The sequence below is a fragment of the Lactuca serriola genome, chromosome 8, assembly GCF_051521515.1.
Source record: "Lactuca serriola cultivar US96UC23 chromosome 8, Lser_US96UC23_V15, whole genome shotgun sequence".
Classification (NCBI taxonomy): domain Eukaryota; kingdom Viridiplantae; phylum Streptophyta; class Magnoliopsida; order Asterales; family Asteraceae; genus Lactuca; species Lactuca serriola.
Window position 1 is genome coordinate 150,258,850 of NC_136415.1, and position 12,319 is coordinate 150,271,168.

At 37.5% G+C, this 12,319-nt stretch overlaps 1 long non-coding RNA gene across 1 annotated transcript; it reads left to right on the plus strand.

The window, feature by feature from the left end:
* Positions 1 to 410: 410 nt before the first annotated feature.
* Positions 411 to 1,549, plus strand: LOC145065426 (uncharacterized). The gene is made up of 2 exons (XR_013688418.1): positions 411 to 1,042; positions 1,140 to 1,549. It is a non-coding gene; the product is annotated as an uncharacterized LOC145065426 (long non-coding RNA).
* Positions 1,550 to 12,319: the final 10,770 nt, after the last annotated feature.

A 12,319-nucleotide genomic window follows, 5' to 3' on the forward strand; every position in this document is an offset into this window, starting at 1 on the left:
ATCTGACATTCTCATAGAATATCATTATAACAGAATTATCTTACGATTATAATCTAATTAGTTAAAAAAATCAAAATTCAAAATTAAGAAAATCAAATATCTTTGAAAATTCAAAACTTTTTATTAATGAAAATTGTGTTTCATAATTAGTAAATTTTTGGTAAATTAAGAAAGTGAATGTTACCTATTTATTAAATGGAAAGCTTTTTCTTTTTCTTTTTTAATTTCTTTAACCACAATGATCACTTTCTTAATTTACCAAAAATAATTGGTCTATATTTATACATACAATAACACAATAATTACTTTGAATAAAATAACACATTGTTGCATCACAGTTTTTGCATCTCAGTTTTTATCCGATAATACCTCTTTGTGGATTACATGGATCATAATTCCTAAATGACCTCTATTCCAGCTGTAGTTGTATCTATCTCAGATGTCACTCTTAGTTATACGGGCTTTTTCTTTATCCCAGATAACCTTTCATCCTCCAATGGTCTAAAACATACAGTCAGTTCTCAAACATTTTCACATTACCCGGTTCGACCTCCAAGATTCTCCATTGCCGACGTCCCCTTCAACCACCGATTGAGCCGCGATCATGTCCGTCGCCGTCAACCACCGGAATTTTGTCCGCCGCCGTCAACGACGGGAGGCTTCTGCTTATCCTATACTACATCTCTCTTCTTCTGGTTTTCGTACTTTCTGGATTTTGGTTGTGTCCTTCGTCGGGATCATCTCCATACATCATAATACACTCATGCTACTGTTATAAAAGTCACCCCAATCTCTCAATCTCCCCTACCTCAAACTACATCCTCTTCCTACAATCGTCACTGCCACCGCACTTGACACCACCACGCACGTCTCCCTGGTTACCACCACCATAAATTCTTTAAAATTTTGATTTCTCTCCCACCGTTACTATTCCCTCTTTACATTTTTTACCATCACTCACCACCTCCATAGCCTATTCTTCACCATCAGAAAAGTCCCCAACCATAACACCTGTTCTATTACAGGAAAAAAAAAACCCGAGGTTTTTGTCTTAAAATTGAATATATGATCAATCTAATGTATATTGTTGTGCATAATTTCGATAAGATAACGTATGTTTTCTTTTTAACTTGTTGCAGGAAACATTTTGAAACTGCATAAGTTGGTGTTCCTAGAATAAGTGGAACTCATAAGAGGAAGATATCTTTAAAGATTGAGTACGTAGCTAAGTATGGGCCAGAAAAATGGAGTACAATTCTCAAAGCATTCCATATCGACCTAAGGTTAAAGTGATTTTTTTATATATACACACCGTTGTAAATGGATTATCAGATCTAATTTGATAGGAAACATAGAATATGATAAATGGATATGGTCATATGTAACTTACCAAGGATACGAGTTTTGTTAATGTGTTAAGTATGGAGTATTGGCATTGGGGTACTTCTGTTTGGAAGGTCCAATAAAATGTAAAATCACCATTATCATATACCAAAAACATTTGTTTTGCTTTTTTATAGAAACATACTTTCTTTTTCTTATTTTACAATATTGTACTTTTTTTGGTATATCATTACTTAAAATTTAACCTTCAAAGTTGTGTTGTTGAGGATTGATTAAATATATTTCATTTTAAACATGGGGTATGAAATTAAAATTCATTTTCTGAAAATGTCAACCAAAACTTGCTCAACCGGAGAGTTTATGTTTAACTGCAAAGTTGGGGAGACTGTTTTTTATGTTTTAAAGCTGAGGCAACTAATTAAAAATTCTGGGTTATTTGCAGTTGTTTCTGGTTAGCAATATGCTCTTAATGGTAGTATATTGCAACAATGTTTAGGTAATTTGGTGTTCCTTCTTGGTACTGATCCTTAAGTATAATTTAACCTGTGTTGTGTAATAAAAGATGATGAATTTGTGTTATATCGGAAAATTGTGTGTATAATATATCTGATCCTCCGATTAGTTTCTCCTATTAGTTCCTTCTCATGATTGGATTCATTCAGATTCTTTGAGTAGATATAAGAGAGAGTAGAGTTATATGTACTGAGGATTGGTTGTAACTTGAAAAGAGACTTGTCATTAATAAAAATGACTGTTTATGTTGTGATTCTTGTTGTTTTATGTGCTTGTTCATTAACCCTTCCAAGTTTTGATTAATTTGTTGATAGATTACATTTACTGAAAAAAAAAATCTCATTAATCTTTTTGCAAGTAATGGAACAACTTCTAACGAAGTACTCAATTTACAAATATGGGGCAGAAATCATGGAAATGCTATTTTTTTTTTAATTAGTGGTGTTGTTATGGATAGAATCACGAACTATTTTAATCTGAAAGCATTAAGTTACATGTATAAGTATATTAACGGAAATAATGAATTCTTCTGCAAATAGCAACCACTATCTTATGTATGCATGTTTTTTTACATCAAATTGAGTTTACTTTTCTTTATATAAATGTTATGATTCTAACTAATAGTATCTTCTTGATAAAATTTGATTGTAAACCATGTCAAGTGGAGTTTTTAGATTTATAAATGAGATTATGGCTAAACTATTTTAATTTTTTTTAGTAACAAATAGTTTCGAGATGGTTTTTAAATATCACATTAAATAATAACATATTAAAACATTAAGAATATTGAACAAACTTTCATGGATGCTAGACTAGACCAAGTCTTGAAATATTTGTATTTAACAATATTATTGATTGAGAATTAAATTCTCTACTTATAGAAATTACATAAAAAATAGAAAAAAATATTATTTTCATTTATGGTTAGTAGGCTTTTTTTGGTTACTTTTAAAATATTATGAACTTTGTAACATGCTTATCAACAAAATCTTAAATTTCATTTTCATAATTATAGTTATTAAATACCACTTATTAAGTAATAATTGAAAAAAAAAAAAACCTTTTGGTAATTAAGCTTCCTAAGGACACTATTCACCGGTTGTTGAAAGAAAACTAATCAATCTTTATTATTTTACTCTCGCTTTTTGCACAACTCTATCAAATAATCACAAAGTAAAAACCAAGGCATTAAAAGACACCGAAAATGAAACTATTTGACAATTGCGATTACACACCTAGCTAGAAATTGTTCCCCAAAATTAATTGTTTGACACAAAAGAGTTTGCCAAAAGACCGAAAGAAACTATCTAACACAAAAAGAAAAACAGTTGTTGCATGGAAACTATCCGCCATAAGAAACTATATCGTGCCGCTGCATCGCGCAGGTACCCCACTAATATATATATATATATATATATATATATATATATATATATATATATATATATATATATATATATACACACACACACACTAGCCGTTTACCCGCGCCAAGCGCCGGGTGCGGATATTTTATTCAAAAATTAAATTGTAGAGACAATTAATTCTTTTGCACAAATAGTTTACTACATATAAACAATTATCAGTAGAATTAAAATAATAATATATAAATGTACACTCTTGATTACAAACCCGATTATATCAAACTGTACAAATGTTAAAATAATAATATATACATGTACACTCTTGATTACAAACCCGATTAAATATTTGTTTTTTTCAGTATAATTATGATTTATGTTGTTTTTTGTCACAACAGACAGTTAACAGATAAATCGACACTTAGGTAGCCAATATATAACTCACAGGAGCTCGATCCACTCCAAATTTCCCATCTTTTTCCACCTTTTCACTTTCTATCACCTTTGAGTTTGACTCTGACTCATTAACAACCCCTAATAAAGTTGACAACCTGAAGGAGATAATAAAAAAAGCGGCACAAGACATGGAAATCGAACCTCAAAGCTCAAGCGAACCTCAAGATCAAGGCGAACCTCAAAGCTCGGGCGATCCTACTCATAGATGTTCTACATTCCATGGGAGAGTTCATCTACACCAAGGCGACCTGACTTGCCATTCCAGGGGGAGAACCCATCTCCAACAATGACCCATGAAAGTCCAATCGAGGGGGGAATTCTGAATCGGATGTTGAGGTTGTTTCGTCATTCGAGGGGGAGAATAACAATACAAATGACGAAGATTCTCAATCAGAATTTGAAGAAGAAATAAATGTTGGATTGGATCCTGCTTATGATCCAGATTATCCTCTACTCGTAAAATCGACATGTGATCATCCAAAAACTCAAGTAATCGGTGAATCATCTGAGGGATTTCTCACACGTTCTCAACTGAAAGCGAAGCAAACTGCTTTATTCTCTCAAGTAGAATTCTGCATATTTAATTCCTTTGTTTCCAAGATTGAGCCAAAACGAACTAAATGAGTTTGAGCGAAATCGAGTCTGGAGACTGATTCCCACACCAAAGGATGCATCTGTAGTTGGATTAAAATGGGTGTTCCAAAACAAGATGGACAAAGAAGGGAACATAATACGCAACAAGGCATGGCTGCTAGTTAAGGGATATTGTCAGGAAGAAGGTATAGATTACGAAGAAACCTTCCCTCCTGTAGCAAGATTAGAATCCGTTCGGATCTTTCTGGCATACGCTGCTCACAAAAATTTTGAAGTTTTTTAAATGGACGTCAAATGTGCGTTCTTGAATGGAGAACTTGAAGAGACAGTGTATGTTGAGCAACCACCTGTTTTTGTGAACGAGAAGTATCCCAATCATTGCTACATTCTGGACGAGGCAGTTTATGGTCTGAAACAAGCCACGAGAGCCTGGTATGAAACTCTAACTCGTTTTCTGAAATTGTCTAAATTCAAAGAATGTTCGGTTGACCCAACCTTATTTCGCAAGAAAGAGGGTGAACACCTAATGATTGTCCAAATTTATGTCGATGACATCATCTTCAGTTCCATGAATCCTAGCTTAACGGCTGAATTCCGGAAGTTGATGGAGACTAAATTTGAGATGAGCTCAATGGGTCCAATTAACTTTTTCCTTGGACTAAACATAAGACAAGGACCCGAAAGCATATTCATTAATCAAGAGGCTTATACAAAGACCTTACTGGTGAAGTTTGGTATGATGGGAGATTCTAAAGTGAATGTTCCAATGACATTCGGAACGAAGCTAACACCCTCTCTGGAGAAACCAGCTGCTGATATGACCCTCTATCGTCAAATGATTGGGTCCCTTATGTATCTAACAGCTAGTAGACCAGATATTATGTTTTCTGTCTGCTATTGTGCCAGGTTCCAAGCTAATCCACGAGAACCTCATATGGTGGTTGTGAAAAATATCTTCCGGTATTTGAAGCGAACCTCATCTCTCGGTCTTTGGTACCCGGCAAAATCTGGTTTTTTGTTCAAGCGTTATCTGATGCTGATCTTGGAGGATGTGGTTTAGACCGAAAGAGCACAAATGGTGGATGTTAATTCCTTGATGGAAAACTTGTTAGCTGGCAATCCAAGAAGCAAACATGCGTGTCTCTTTCTACAGCCGAAGCTGAATACAGAGTTGCAATGTCTTACACTTCACAGGTCATATGGATACAAAGTCAACTTAAAGAATATGGCCTAAACATGAAGAAGATTCCCCTTTATTGTGACTCGAAAAGCGCTATTCGGATATGTCACAACCCAGTGCAACACTCCAAAATGAAACATATAGCTCTGAGATACCACTTCATCAAAGATCACATTAAAGATGGTAACGTGGAAATCCACTTTGTTCGATCTGCTGATCAACTTGCTCACATCTTCACAAAAGCCTTACCGAAGTAAGTTTGAACAAAATACTCCAAGGCTTAGGAATGATGGAAGTTGAATCTGTACCAAAACTACTTTCGCCTCATTAAAATTGAACAAGCGAAATAGAGAGAACGCTCGGTCTATTTTGGCTCCCGATTTTTCGGAAACCGAAATGAACCGAACGCTCGGTCTATTTCGGCTCTAGAATTGTCGAGAACCGAAATGAACCGAATGCTCGGTCTATTTTGCTTCACTATTTCAAGGTGAAGTTTCGGTTGTACACTTTGTATATTCTGTATATTTTTTCTCAATTCATTTCTTCTATAAAATCCAAAAATATTTTTCTTTTCTGTTTTTATCTCTATTTCAGAAAATCTATAAAATCCAGAATTATTTTTCTATTATGTTTTTATCTCTCTTTCAGAAAATTCATAAAATCCAAAAATATTTTTCTTTTCTGTTTTATTGTTTTTGTCAAAATAAAATCAAAATACCAAAAATATCACACTGAAAGGTGTCATGGATCATTCAAATGATGGAGTTGGGACAGGTATAAATCTCTCTATCTTTGTACTAGCTAAGTGTCCCTAGAAGCATGTTGTTGTATGTTGACTAAAGCCTCAAAGACTTCAAGTGAAGCCTTATTGATTTGATATACACAAATCAATTCTTCCCAATCGGGCTGATAAAATCACTTATGTCATGAGCTACCTTAGTCGTCTCACATTGAGTTAAGAGTTTTCTGCTTGGTCCTTACTATATAGCAGAGGTACTTTCGGTTCTTTAACCTCCTTATCACTTTTCTCCATTACACTTTGGTTCATAATTGTAAACCTTGAGACTTTCAGAATTTACCACTGAGGTTTATGGTTACACAACATCTGTGTTAATGATCTTAGTTTCATTTCACCACGTGCTAAGTGAAACCCAAAATCCAATACCTATAACGAATTGACGGTGAACAATCAAGCGTTCTAGTTTTCACCCAAGTATTAATGAAACCACTTTAGTGGAAGGTATCTAGAAATCTCTTTTTAATTTTTGTGCGATCTTTATGAAATTGTCTGAAACCAAGGCATTTCATCCCATAAGATCCAGTTTATTTTTGTTTTTGATATTTCTACAAAACTCACCAAGTCACAAAAAATGTTCAAACCTACTTGTTTTATAGACTACACCGGTCTCACAAGTAGTTCATCCAACTTTCGGTCTTATATCAAGTTTCGTAGTTTGATTGAAGCGAAAGCCACCCTAATAGCCATACAATTAAAAGATGTCTTTCAATGTTTCTCAATAAGCATTTGATCGTATTTCAACGGGAAACCACACAGAAACTTCTAAGTCTCTCTTGACTTTGAAGGAAGAGATTCGTGCCCGGGATCCACTGTTTCGTATCTTAATTGACATCACTTAAATCCCACAAATTATTTGCTTTATTTCTTTTTCTTTGGCACACTCTTACACGAATATATTTATGATTTTCCACAAATCTTGATCGTGGTACTAATTTCTATTTCTCAGATATAGCGTTCGGTTCAATAGGCTGTAGTGGTACACTATGTTGGGAGCGAAGGGTAATTTCTTATGAAGTGAAAGGATGACTCAACATTTCAACGGGAATTTGGATGGTTTCAAAATTCAAGAGAATATGAAAGGATAAGATTTTAAAGGAGCATGAATTTGAATCGTTTCCTTTCTCATACCGCCTTACACGCTTGACACACTTATCGGGGTAACAGTTGTCAAATCGTGCTTTTTCAGGCGATACGTCAGTGGATCGTATAATCATGACTCCGTATTTTTCTCTCTCATAGTAACCATATAAAGAGATCTCTTACCTTAATTTTACACCATTACCACTTCCAAAAATCCTCTCAAGCATTAAATGGCAATTTCTCTCTATTATTCATCTTCCGCACTTCAAGCTTCATCAATGGCAGAATCATCGTCAGTTCATAAACAAACCGGACAGTCCTCACTTCTCACCATTAGGCCGAATCAGAACCTGGTCATTGAACTCTCACCCTTCCAATATTATCCTTACATGCTTCAGGTGGTGGAATGTCTCAAATATTCATCACTTGTGGTAGCCCTAACTAAAGTGGAATCCATACCGATGTCACTTCTTTCTCAAGTCTATACAACGACGGTGTACGATAAAGCTAATGAGAGGATTTTATTTGAGATCTTCAATCAGAAAGCTTCGATTTCAAAGGGTAGGTTTTGCTTCCTGCTGAGGCTGATCCTCAATGATTCCATGATCAACCCAGATTCGATCTCCACAACTCAGCTATTCACCATGTTCTATGATATGGGGTACACAGAAATTCTTACCACGGTGACAAAGTTCAAAAAGTCATGCCTTCCTCCACAATGGAATGGTCTATTCACTCTTCTCTTCAAGGGTTTATCTGAGAAAATCATAGGGTCCGATGGGGCGAGCAAGTCATTCATGACTCTTCTTTATGGTCTGTACCATGGTCTCAACATGGGCTATGGAACTATTCTATCGGCTCAACCTATACAAAGCCTCAACTCATCTTCTCGTTATTCAAAAATTTCTTGTGCCAAGTTTTGGGCCCTTGTTACACAATGGGCTATGGATAAATTCCAAATTCCAACAATGGCGGATTCGTAGATGTCATCAATCGCTACATTCCACACGACAAAAATCATTGTTACTGGTCCTACCAAATTCATGTTCATCGGTTCGGTTCCTGAATCCATGTATAGGTGTGTTTCTGGTGAAAGTAAGCTGATCAGTGAATACAAGAAGCTTCCTTTTTTCAGAACCAAGGCAACTTACACCCGAAATGCAAAGCTCACTGGACACAGCAGACAAACCAGCAAAACAAGGGAAGAAGCCTGAAAGAAAAGGGGAGAAGGATGGTCAATCATCTAAAGTTTCTACACCTAAGAAGCAAAAGTCTGAACAAGCAGCTCCTACGGTTCCAAAGAAATGAAAGCTTAAGAAGAAGGCACACAAGCCGAAGGTTCCGTCTTCAAGTGATTCTGACTACATTCCATATGACCCACATGCTGAACCAGAGTCAAGTGATGACGACGTTTCTCAACACGAGAGTTCGCTCCGAGGTAATTCACCTCCACCCTCACCAGCTCATGAAGGTAACCGAAACTCACCTCCTCCCTCTCCTACTCAGTCAGTGCCTATCACAATTGCTCTGTGCCCACCTCCCATTTCATCTTCAACTACAATTTCAATACCAATTCCCACCCCTTTATTTACCGAAGTTACCACAACCACTACTACTACAACCGAACCTCAAGTTCGTGTCAACGTATCTGATATGGGGACACCTACTTTCGAATCTGAACCCCAAATTACCTCAAAACCTCTATCCCCACCTCCCTCACACGAATATGACACTGTTCTTGGCGGAGCAGAAATGGAGTTTGATTCATGTTATTTCAGCCCATACAGCGTTCAAAGTGATGATGATGATGATGACACTCCTAACACGAAGAGGCATTTAAAGGATTTGAATGACAATCTTGACCAATTGCTTTCTTCTTCTTCTATTCCAAGTGGGGCATACTCTGAAGCCCCAATCAAGGCTCTGTTGACAACCTTTGTCAAGGAGCATGACACTTCCATTTCTAATGTTGTCAAAGCTATAGATGCCTCCACTTCCTCATGCCAACAAGCTTCTATTGCAATTGAAGAATCCACCAAAGATTGCAAGCAAGCGACCACAAAAGTCAAACAACTAATTTTTGATGCTTAAGTTTTTCTTGATTCTCTTCAGGCTGCAGCTCATAAGAATGCTCAAACGATAAATGCTTCTGTTGATGATCTTACCTGCTCGCTTCAAGCTGAAAAGAAGCACTTTGAGGAGGCACGCCAAGCTATCAAGTCTGCCAACACCGACCTTCAGACATCAGTTGATTCCCATCTTACTCAACTCGAAGCCGAACTAGCCGTGGAAAACAAGATAATGGATGAGCTGGATCGTTGAACTACTCAGCTTAAAACTCAGAACTTGAAGCTCAAGATGGCGACCAAGGAAATTGATGAACGTAAGTCTAAGCGAGCAGTCATAAAAATTTGTGTTGGTGATTTGCATTCCATTATTTTACATATTTTGGACGCACATGACTCGGTCCTTACTATCTCGGTTCGACGCCTCTTGGCTGAGAAGTTGAGACCTGATCTATACATTCTAAGCAGGATTGAAGGTGTTCCGGAGACCGTTGTCCCTTTGAAACAAGGGGGAGAATATGTTAGCCAGGGTCAACCACAACAACCTCCAAAAAGCAAACCCATCACCCAACCAAAAGTCACTGTTGAACTAAAGGGTAATGAAGCTTCGAGCAGTGGGAAGGACAAAAGAAAGAAGAAAATTGGTGATGATGATGAGGTTGAAATCGAAGATGTGGTTGAAACAGAAGAAAAAGCTTCCAAAATCGAAGACCTCAAAATCAAGTGAAATGATCGAGAGCTTGAGGAAAAGATTCGTAAAGAAAATGAAGAAGCTGAAAGGGAGAGGAAACAAAAAGAAGCAAGCGATGCTTTAGAACAAAGCAAATCTATGTTCCCTTTGTGGACGACGGAAAAACTTCTGAAGGAGGTAATTGAATCTCCAAGCACACATTGGCTCTAACCGGTCCTTTCATTCGATCTTGAGAATTCCAAGGATTCTCAATTTGATATGCGAATCACCTGAAAGGTGTAACATCCATAAATTTTATGCCAAATTTAAACTTTTCCAATTATAATTAAAACCCACATAGTGTTTGTTTACAAATTGTTTTCAAATCATTATTCATCAGAGTGTCCCAAAAACAAATCATAAGGATGAGGATCGGTACGGTCACACCTTCGCCTTCCCACGATTTCCTGAAGTACCTGGAACAATAACTAAAAACTGTAAGCCCAAGGGCTTAGTGAGCTACCCCTAAAATACCAATATCACACTGAAATACCAAAATGGTAACAATCAATCAACAACATGCATACTGGGCCAACGTCCTGACTGGACCGCCCTACAAGGCCTACAATCTAACTGAATCTATAACGATCCTTCGGCATGATGGGACCGCCACATGGGCCTACAGTCTCCCCGGACCGCTCATAGGGTATGTTGGCCTTCAGCACAAAGCAGGACCGCCTCAACCCAAACAACAAGCAACTAATCATGTGCACATAATTAACATTTACTGGCATACATAAGCATCAAACCTATCTATCTCATGATCATAAATCATAGCAATCTCTCATAACTAAAGCATCGACCTAGCAGGCCACTAACATACCGATCCCTAAGGATCATAGAATCATTACATATTGTCTATCCTGATTCCGATCTATCAGATCGTAACCATATATATATATATATCATAATGATAACAACTAAAGGGTCGGCCTTGGTGCCTTAAACCCTATTGATATAGTGAGGATAACTCACCTCGCAGATGCCGACTCGGTAGATAAATCCCAACTCTCGGATCACTGGGCAAAGACTCCACCACCTATTACCATAGTACGAATATACTCATAAGTCCTCAACCTCACAAGGTACTCCATAAACCAACTAGTCAACCCCTGGTCAAAGTCAAAGTCCTCAGTCAAGGTCAACAGTTCATGTTGACCTTAACTCGCCGAGTCACCGGGGTGACTCGTCGATTTCCTATGATTTTCGATCGAAACCCTAAGGCCACCCGCCGAGTTTCCTTCTTGCAACACGACGGATACACACGCATTCATAACTTGGGGAAAACTCATCCGACTCGCCGAGTTGTTCATATAACTCGTCGAGTCTATGGCAATCTTCATCGGACTCGCTGAGTCGTTCATCCAACTCGTCGAGTTCATGGCCATCTTCATATGACTCGCTGAGTCAACCTTGCGACTCGCCGAGTTCCTTTAGTCCTTAAGCCATGCAATGGCTCCAAATTACAGATCCAAGCTTCTAGGGCATGCTTTTCACGTAAAGTTGTAGACTTTACGTGCATGCATGACTAAAAAGGCTCTTAATGCCAAAAATAAGCACTTAACGGGGTTTCATGCACAAGGAGGGCTTCATCCACGACCAAAACAGAAACTTTATGATTCTAGAACTTGAGAAGGGTCCAGATCTGAAGTTACAATTTCAGATCTAGCCCATAGCTCACCAATTTTGACTCCAAGAATCCATAAAACCCTAAAACTCAACCACAATGAGATATAGAAGAAAAGGGGAGTAAAGATTGAAACTTGATACCTCCAAAAGATGCTAGCTGAGGTAAGTTCTGATTCCCAACCCTTCCTTGCTTCAACTTCTTATCTCTTCAAGCTTTTCCCTCCTAGCCAACCTTCTTTCCAAGGCTTAAAACACACCAAAAGAGTAACACACGAATTAGGGTTTCACTGAGCTCTCAAAGATTGTAAAGAGGCCCAAGGAGGCTTAGGCCTCCTTAAATAGGGTGCAAAACCCCAAGATTTAGGGTTTCCTCTGCCAGCTCCTACTCGTCGAGTCCCTCCCTGGACTCGGCGAGTAGGTCACTAAACACACGATCCCACCCAGCTGCTACTTGACGAGTAGGGCAACCAACTCGTCGAGTAGGACTTAAAACCAAAGAACCTTTCATTTAAATCCATACCTGAGAATCGGGGCATTACAAAAGGCGTTCATCTTTCATTGTTTCGA